The sequence below is a fragment of the Triticum dicoccoides genome, chromosome 3B, assembly GCF_002162155.2.
Source record: "Triticum dicoccoides isolate Atlit2015 ecotype Zavitan chromosome 3B, WEW_v2.0, whole genome shotgun sequence".
NCBI lineage: Eukaryota > Viridiplantae > Streptophyta > Magnoliopsida > Poales > Poaceae > Triticum > Triticum dicoccoides.
In genome coordinates this window covers 679,123,728-679,133,501 of record NC_041385.1, presented here as the reverse complement: position 1 = coordinate 679,133,501, position 9,774 = coordinate 679,123,728, and the positions used below count along the sequence as shown (strand labels likewise).

The 9,774-nt window shown below is 44.8% G+C and overlaps 2 non-coding genes and 1 pseudogene across 2 annotated transcripts; 2 read left to right on the top strand and 1 right to left on the bottom strand.

Moving 5' to 3' along the window:
* Positions 1–271: 271 nt before the first annotated feature.
* Positions 272–353, bottom strand: TRNAS-GCU. Its single transcript has one exon. It is a non-coding gene; the product is annotated as a tRNA-Ser (tRNA).
* A 94-nt stretch (positions 354–447) lies between these two features.
* Positions 448–3,520, top strand: LOC119281819 (annotated as a pseudogene).
* A 209-nt stretch (positions 3,521–3,729) lies between these two features.
* Positions 3,730–3,802, top strand: TRNAK-CUU. Its single transcript has one exon. It is a non-coding gene; the product is annotated as a tRNA-Lys (tRNA).
* The last annotated feature ends 5,972 nt before the right edge of the window (positions 3,803–9,774 follow it).

The following is a 9,774-nucleotide window of genomic DNA, read 5'->3' as shown; positions in this document are numbered from 1 at the left end:
TGTTCTGATCTGTTGGTGCTATGGACCTTAGTACAATGACTTTCCGACTGTCTACTACAATAAGATTTGCCTGACTCTGATGAGGGAGGGACGAAGACGGCGGTGCGCCTTCCACTTGCTCTAGTGCTTGCAGTCGTCTCTAGGTGGTCTATAGACCTAAATGTATTTTTTACTTATGATGTTTTTTTTTGGAATAGATAGAAATAAGCCACAGGAAAAAAACATCACTCATTAAAAGAAGGAAAAAAATATTGGTACGGAAAAAATAGATCGACGCCTGAGAGATTCGAACTCTCGCGGGGAAACCCCATGTACTTAGCAGGCACACGCCTTAACCACTCGGCCAAAGCGTCGTTTTTGTTCCTAGAGCTACTTCTCACTTATAAAACAGACCACATCTGACTCCGATTCGTTCCCCGAAACCCCCCACCAGCCAAGACACAACAATCAGACCATGGACAGCGGCGGCGTGCGGCCATCGCTTCCGTCCGCGGCTGCAGCGGCGGGAGGAGCCTCCGTCCCGGACGAGCCTCGCGACGCGCGCGTGGTGCGGGAGCTCCTCCGGTCCATGGGGCTCCGCGAGGGCGAGTACGAGCCGCGCGTCGTGCACCAGTTCCTGGACCTGGCCTACCGCTACGTCGGGGACGTGCTCGGCGACGCCCAGGTCTACGCCGACCACGCGGCCAAGCCCCAGCTCGACGCCGACGACGTCCGCCTCGCCATCCAGGCCAACGTCAACTTCTCCTTCTTCCAGCCGTCGCCCCGCAAGGTAAGAGTACGACCAATCTCACCAAAAAAACCTAGTATATTATATCCTCGTTAGATTCCGAAATTTACTAGGTTTCGTAGCTTCATCATACGACCTGGTGCACGACGCGCAACAGCTCTGCTGCTACCTTCTTCAGCTGGTGAATGACGAAACAATCTCCTGTGAACCTATCAGATTCGGACGGAGTAATGTTGTGGACTCCCGTTGGGGAAATAGTAGGAATAGTAGAGGATGTGCAGATGTGTCACGGAAGAAATAATCTCCATACAAGAAATGATGTGTGCTGTTGAGATTGCAGTTAATTGCTGGTTCTTGTTCTTGGCCGAGAGATATTTCTTGGGATAATTTAAATTTCAAATAAGGGTGGATTTATTAATAGAAAGCATTATTCAATAAGAACATATCAATTAAAGCTTCAGCCATGGTGGTTAGAAGCCACCATCTGCAACGAAGAGATTCGGTTTCGAATCCTTCAGCTAACAAAATGTCGTTTTATCTACACTTGTAGCCGTCCGAGGGACCAACATATCAGTCAGCGTTATACTGAAATTTTGAGGAATGCATAGGAGGGAGTGTGGGAATTGAACCCAGATTCATCCTCAAATTCTCAACTTATGGATGTATCTAGCACCAAATTAGTGCTAGGTACATCCATTTGAGGGACAAACTTGGGACAAACTTTTTTGGACGGAGGGAGTAGTACTCTAGCACCCTACCACGAGGACCAAGATGACTCCTTTATCCTTTAGGCTTTGTTCGGTTACGGGGATCGGTAATCCCCTTCAATCCCTGCCAAACCCCCCTCAAACCCCTGTCAACCGAACGCAGCCTTAGGAGGTTGGAACCGACCGAACTTTTGCCAGTTTGGTGGGTAATCAGGGAGTGCGGACAGGTAAATCCCTGGGTGGTGCTAGTATCAGAGGATAGAAGTCCAGTGGCAGAAGATTGACGTTCAATTTAGTCCATGTGTTGTTAGGAATGTTCTGCTGAACCCATGCCTTATTTGGAAGGTTGAATGCTTATCTGCTGAAGGGTCCAAAATCTTAGGAATCATGTGCCACTAGTAGTTCCATATAGATAATGTAACCTTTGAGAAGAGAAAGCAAGCAAGAAATACCCTCTTCTGTTAGTGCAGATATGCTGCTGGTACTGCAGCAGCTGTCTTACTGTTGGAATGGGAAACAACAAGAATACTCGGTTTCCTTATTAGTTTGCTTTACTCTAGATATATTATGTATTATCGTTGGATTTAAACACTCTTCATGGGATGGGTCAAATCAAATAATAACATATAAGGGAGAGCATTTGTTAGAACCTCTAGACCAGAAGGAATTCCTGTGGCCAGAAGGTGCTAGAGAGTTGACGAAGTAGTCAGCGCAGATCAGAAAGGTAACGGGGTAGTGGGGAATAGTGATTAGCGAAGACTTCTTTATTGATAACTTGCATCGGTCGCTGCAGCTAGGGGACCTTTATATAGGTGACTCGACTAGTGTCCTGGATGGGTACATACTCAAACTGCTGCAGAACAAGACTGCTGCTGGTTCTATTGAAACAACTCTTAACTTAGGGAGCAAAATATCCTTTCGTTAATAGAACTCTTAGCGTATTCCAACTCAGGTGTGGCTGTTATGGCCTGTGGGCTTCCTCAGAATCTCCCACATAACATTCCGTAGTAGAAAACAGTTTTTGGGAATGACTTCATAACAAGAAGAAACGAAGGGTATGATTCTTAATGTGTACGTGGCTGGCATCTGAAGATATACCTAAAATGTTGATGAATCATACTAGGTAGTACAAAGATATTAGAGATTGAGGGCCATGCACAAGTGTACTCACTTGCGTGTTAGCTGCTAGGTGCAGCTAAAGAAGATCTTGCGTGGATAAAGGCTATGAGCAACTCATGCAGTTATGCTTATTTTATGTTTTATCCAAAAAGGACAAACCCAGTGCATAGAAGCTCCCACACAAGGTGGGGTCTGGGGAGGGATTATAGGAACCTAGTCTTACCCCTGCAAAGTGCAATGCAGAGAGGCTGGTTCGAACTTGTTTTATGTTTTATCAGATCCCTGGAAATTCAAGCTGACACAAAGTACTTTGTATGCATAGGTGGATGACAAATCATTTTGCTGATGTCACAGGTTCTACTTGAATTGGCACGCAGCCGGAACAAGATCCCGCTGCCCAAGTCTATTCCTCCATCTGGCTCAATTCCTCTGTCACCTGAGCAGGACACACTGTTGAGTGAAAACTACCAGCTCCTACCCACACTGAAGCCACCAACTCAGACTGAAGAAATAGAAGATTTTTGAATGTTGAAGAAATAGAAGATGACAACGAGGGAACCGACACAATCCCTGCCAATCCTAGTCCAAACTATTCGCAGGATCAGAGGGGGAGCGAGCAACATCAGCTTCAGAGCCAGAGCCAGAGGGTTTCTTTCCAACTGAACGCGGTGGCTGCCGCGGCTGCAAAGCGTCCTCTAATGACAATTGATGAGTTGAACATGGGCTAACTAACCTATGCTTGTGTAGCTTGCTGGGACCGCCCTTTCTGGCTAGCGCCCTCCTATTTCACCATGAAAAAATGCTGATTGTTGAGGAAAGGGGGCAGCCTTGCAAGTAGTGTAAGTAGTAGCCGACCTCTGGTTAATTAATTTCTGTGCATTATTATCAACTTATTGATTTTGTATATCTTTGTCGAACTTGAGCTGTCCCGTAGTTGTTTCTGAATGCTAAATCAGTGTTTCTATTGCGACTGTGTTCCCATTATGCTTTTGGTAGCATGTGGCACATATTTGGTTGGTTAAAACGAGGACCTAGCAAGTGTACAATATAGAAATAATTTTTGTCATTTTATATCAGTGTTTGCCTTTTTGTTTGTGGGGAGTAGTAGGAAGGACTGATACCTTCTGTGCGTGTCACATGGATCAGTTATTGTAAAATCAAAATAGAAACAGCACAGCCCGTCTAGCTCAGTTGGTAGAGCGCAAGGCTCTTAACCTTGTGGTCGTGGGTTCGAGCCCCACGGTGGGCGACCTCTTTTTTCCCCTAGTCCCCAGAAATCGATTTCCATGTGCGATGCATGATGATGAATCAGCTTGTAATTTGTACGCAGGAACCTGTCTGTGTTTCTTTTTTTCAAAATACTTCTTGTATTACTCAATCAGGGAATACAATTACGTTCCGAACCTGACCCAAGCCACACAACAGTTTGAACTTGAGATCTATCAAAATTTGCCAAATCATGACTATAAAAAATCTAAGTGCAGTGTATATGAGTATGATGATGAATCAGCTTGTAATTTGTACGCAGGAACCTGTCTGTGTTTCTTTTTTTCAAAATACTTCTTGTATTACTCAATCAGGGAATACAATTACGTTCCGAACCTGACCCAAGCCACACAACAGTTTGAACTTGAGATCTATCAAAATTTGCCAAATCATGACTATAAAAAATCTAAGTGCAGTGTATATGAGTAATGCACAAGAACTAGGGGAAAAGCTCTCCTTGATATATTTATTTATAAACAAAGCGTACTTCAATCTGTTGACATCTCTGCTTCTCTGCCACATATAGGGCACATGGCGTAGGTCTCCAATCGACACACCTTTTTGTTGCACCGGGTACCCAATGATTTAGTTATAAGACGCCAAGCAAAGGTAAGCACTTTTGGAGGCGTGGAACAAGACCAAATAGCTTTCCAAATAGCACACCTATCATCGGGGTGGGAGCTAGATGAAGAGCTATCGCCATTATGTAATTCATCTGATGCCAAACGATAAGCACCGTGAACTGAGAATATGCCTGATTTCTCTAGAGCCCAAGAAATGAAGTCTTCACCAAGTCCATGAGAAGGTCGGATCTCACGGACGTCAACATGGAGATAAAAGTGATGAAGCTCCCCAGTTACCATTGTGGTCCATAAGCTCAGAGATCCACTTAATCTACACTGACCCTTTGCTGAAATCAACCCACTAGTAGGCTCCTGTGCAATCCAACGATTGGTCCAAATCCTTTTTTTACCATTGGCAATCTTCCAAACAAGACATTTTTCAGGAGTTCAAGACCATGACAAATAGCTTGGTGAGTTTGACTTGCAAGTTCTGAAATTTACCTTTAGACATTTTCCATCATGTGTGGGCAATCCAAGATACTTCTCTTCAAAACCGTATGTGACAACATGGAGGTACATTTTTCAGGAGTTCAAGACCATGGCAAATAGCTTGGTGAGTTTGACTTGCAAGTTCTGAAATTTACCTTTAGACATTTTCCATCATGTGTGGGCAATCCAAGATACTTCTCTTCAAAACCGTATGTGACAACATGGAGGTCACCCTTAACAGAATACATGAAATCTTCCGGACATGAGTCACCAAACAGAACATGACATTTGTCAGGGTTAATGAGTTTCCCAATGGCAAGTCCATAGACATCCGATATGTGTTTAATATGGGCGGCCTACTGAACACATGCTTTAAAGAACAACACAGTATCATCGGCCAATAGCAAATGTGAAATACCCGAAGCCTATCTTGTGATTTTCAAAGGAATAATATTATTTTATGCAATTCCTTGGTTTATGAGCGCAGAGAGACCATCAGCAACAAGCAAAAACAAATAATGGGATAATGGATCACGTTGCAGAAGGCCACGCATCAGTGCAAAAGAATTCAAGATGGTTCCATTAATTTTTGGGATAATTAATTTGGTGCCATTAGTTGTGTCTCACTCAGCAGGTTTACCCCTAGTTTCCAAAAACACTTGTTCCTGCCCAAACCACTTTGCTCCTCTTATGCTTTTGCCCTTTGACCGTTTGACCATCACTTTGAAAACTTCATAAAAAATTCATACTAACTCAGAAAAAATCTCTACTCCTAATGGACGAATTGGTTGAATAGTCCCCCCACTTTCAACCGGTTTATTTTCAACCGGTTTATTTTCAACCGGTTTTTCTTCGTCCCACCTCCCACCAGCCCCTCCCACCGGTTTTTCTCTTTTCTTGTCTGACCGGCAATACCCAACGTATTTATGGTAATCAATCTCTACTCCTAATGGACGAATTGGTTGAATAGTCCCCCCCACTTTCAACCGGTTTATTTTCAACCGGTTTATTTTCAACCGGTTTTTCTTCGTCCCACCTCCCACCAGCCCCTCCCACCGGTTTTTCTCTTTTCTCGTCTGACCGGCAATACCCGACGTATTTATGGTAATCAATCATAATTAATCCACGTATAGTAATAAATCAATCCAGGTATGGTAAGGTCATAACTCAGGAAATTTTGAATATGGCAATTATATGGTAATAAATTTAAATTACCTCAAAGGCTATCAATCCAGATATGGTAAGGTCATAACTCGGGAAATATCGAATATGGTAATAAATTTAAATTACCACAAGGTATGGTAAGGCTATCCACGTATAGTAATAAATCATAATTAATCCACGTATAGTAATAAATCAATCCAGGTATGGTAAGGTCATAACTCAGGAAATTTTGAATATGGTAATAAATTTAAATTACCCCAAAGGCTATCAATCCAGGTATGGTAAGGCCATAAATCGGGAAATATCGAATATGGTAATAAATTTAAATTACCCTAAAGGCTATCAATCCAGGTATGGTAAGGCCATAACTCGGGAAATATCGAATATGGTAATAAATTTAAATTACCACTAGGTATGGTAAGGGTATCCACGTATAGTAATAAATCATATAGTAATAAATCATAATTAATCCACGTATAGTAATAAATCAATCCAGGTATGGTAAGGTCATAACTCAGGAAATTTTGAATATGGTAATAAATTTAAATTACCCCAAAGGCTATCAATCCAGGTATGGTAAGGCCATAACTCGGGAAATATCGAATATGGTAATAAATCAGCGATCCGTCCGCATTACTAGCTCATCCGATAAATCAGCGATCGAGTAATTAAACCGTGCAGTAATTAGTTCCGTATATGGAAGGAATCGCCGGAGTATTCCATAGATTAGCCACAGGATTTTGGCAATCTCGCTGTGGCATCTCGGATTTCGGAAATCACGCGCCCGCAGACGCCGCCGTGCCCCCCCCCTGCAACCACCGCCGGAGTCAGAGGCGAACGCGATCGCAATCGCGACGTGTATATATATACAAGGACGTACTACGTGCACAAGGGCCTGCAAGCAAACCCCAGTGCTCCTGATCACCATGCATTTCTTCCAGGTCGTCATGGCGTGGATGTTCCCGTGCGCTGTGTGGGCGGCGATGGCGCCGGCCGTGGCGATGGCAGCGACCACGGACGGCGCTTCGAGCGTTGAGCAGGGCAGCTCCTCGTCGCCGGCGTTCGGCCCTGGCGACGCTAAGGTGGCCTCCGACCCGGGCTCCTCCCCGGCGTCGAGGTCGTCCCCCTCCTCCTCCTTGCTCGGCGCCCGAAGCAGCTCGTCAAAGAGCGCGCGCTCACCGGTGAGGGAGGGCGGTGACACGGCCGCACGGAAGGGCCACGTGCTAAGGCGGTGCCTGCACAGGTTTGCCAGAAATCTGCAGCGCGCCGGTGCTGCGGACGAGCGGCCAGACGGGCGCGGGAGACGGAAGGGCCGGGCGACGAAGCCAGACGGGAGGGTCGCCGCCGGCGAGGACGGCACCGCCCGGGCGAGGGAGGAGGCCGTCGCGAGCGCGATCGCCTACTGCAAGGAGTCGAGCCGGCAGCGCTGCAGGTCGCCGTTGGCTCCCTCGCCCAGCTTGGACGGCTGGCTCCTCGTTCGTCCGAAGGAGGAGATCGGCACCAGCGCCACGAGCGCCGTCTCGCCCTGCGAATGCGAGGCGCAGGGCACCTCGAGCGCCGCCGCCCCCCACCACGACCACGCGGCCTGCGACGGTACGTGTTGTCAACCGATCCGTCGGTCGATCTGGTCTGCTGCACCCGTGCACGTCTAAACCGTCGTTGATCTCCTTCGTGCAGCAGAATGCGGCGGCGGCAGGCCGTCGACGGTGGAAACTCGGCGAGGTCCAGCCAGGGAGATGGAAAAGGGTGACGCTGTCGACGGGCTTGACGGGGACGTCCTTAGGATAACGAGTTACTTCGCCGCCAAATATGTGCGCGCGGTGCGCCATTGAAGAATAGCTCGGGGTCCGTCTCACATGAGGCGAAGCAAACAGTTTTTCGTAATCTATAGGACCTTGTCTTACGTACCTTCGATCTTGTATGATCTGTCCATATCAGTGTGCGAGTAGTAGTAATATGATTGTAGTAAGATCTGTCCATATCAATTGTCGATCTTATTCTTATATGATATGATGGCTTGCAGCGTTCCTAAGATCTAACGAGAATCTCCTGGAGTTAACGACACAATCGTTCGATTGTTGCTACATTGCCGTTTCACACACAACCATTAATGCAAAAACAATTTAAAAACCAAGTGCTGAATCAATTTCAAAACCAAGCCATTAATGTAATTAGTTAGTCAGGCAGTTAATTATGCGCAATTAATTAGGTCTATTTAAATAAGTTTTTTTTTCGCGCTGAATCAATTCAGAAACCGGATCATTAATTCAACTAAATAATTATACATCCGGTTAATTAGGATTGTGTACAATTAGAAATAGGGATTCTTTTTGAATTAGACAGATAATTAATTAAATAGGCATGCATGCAAATAATTAGGCATGTTATTAATTAATTAGGCAGGCAGTTAATCATGCCGAATCAGTTTGAAAGCGTTTGTGGGCGAGGACGGCCAGTAGCTAGGCTATCGCTGTCATTGGTGACTACCAACAGGCTCTCAACGACATGGTTGGCCAGCGTTTGCCAACATATATAACGGCCACCACGCCTCGTGACATGAGCGACCAAGCATTCGTAAAGATGGATGATGACCGTCGTCCACACATTGATGGTTGCCGAAATGTTTGTGGACGAGGATAACAGATGCCATAGAACAAGGTCAAACGGTCGCGGGCTTGAGGACGCCCAAGCACTAACGGTCGAGGGTTCCGACCGCACCCTATTAAATAGTTTAACCCACTCTATTATATCGTAAACAAGAAAATTTCATCCTTACTGCAATGCATGGCGAAGATGAGTTGGATGTCATCTGCTTTTAAAGGAGGTGGCGCCAGTGAGAGAAAAAACGAGAAATGTCTCGCTACGGCGGAGAATCGGTCAAGAATAAGTGGTTTCGACAGAAAAAGTAAAGGTGCGTCATTGGATAGGGTTTTTATGTTGAACCCGGATGTTACAGATATTGCGAATAGCCCGTAGCAACGCACGGGCGTTCTGCTAGTTCAAATAAGATATCAAAATGTTCAGAAAAGCATCACCTATATGTGCATGTCATTTGCATTCATGAAAAAAGTGTTGGCCAGTCCCCATCTCGGTTTTAGCTCAAATGATCTTAGCATGAACAGTAAAATCTAAAAAAATTCTAAAAAAATTGGTGGCAAACTTTGACCAATGTTTTGAGTGCTTGCCAAGTTTCATAAGGGAAAGACATTCGTGGAAGTTGTGGCAAAAAACAAAACAAAAATCAATGCTCCAAAATTTCAATTTTTTTGCCACGACTTCCACGAACGTCATTTCCTTATGAAACTTGGCAAGCACTCAAAACATTGGTCAAAGTTTGCCACCAATTTTTTTAGAATTTTTAGAATTTTTTTTACATTTTACTTTTCATGCTAAGATCATATGAGCTAAAACTGAGATGGGGACTGGACAATACTTTTTTCATGAATGCAAATGACGTGCACATATAGGTGATGCTTTTTTGAACATTTTGATATCTTATTTGAATTTTTCTGAGTTGGTATGAATTTTTTATGAAGTTTTCAAAGTGATGGTCAAACGGTCAAAGGGCAAAAGCATAAGAGGAGCAAAGTGGTTTGGGCAGGAACAAGTGTTTTTGGAAACTAGGGGTAAACCTGCCGAGTGTGACCCAACTAGGGGCATAAAATCAATTATCCCTTAATTTTTACAGAATATCCCATCGAGGTCACATAAAACATTATCCTTTCGACCCAACGGTGAG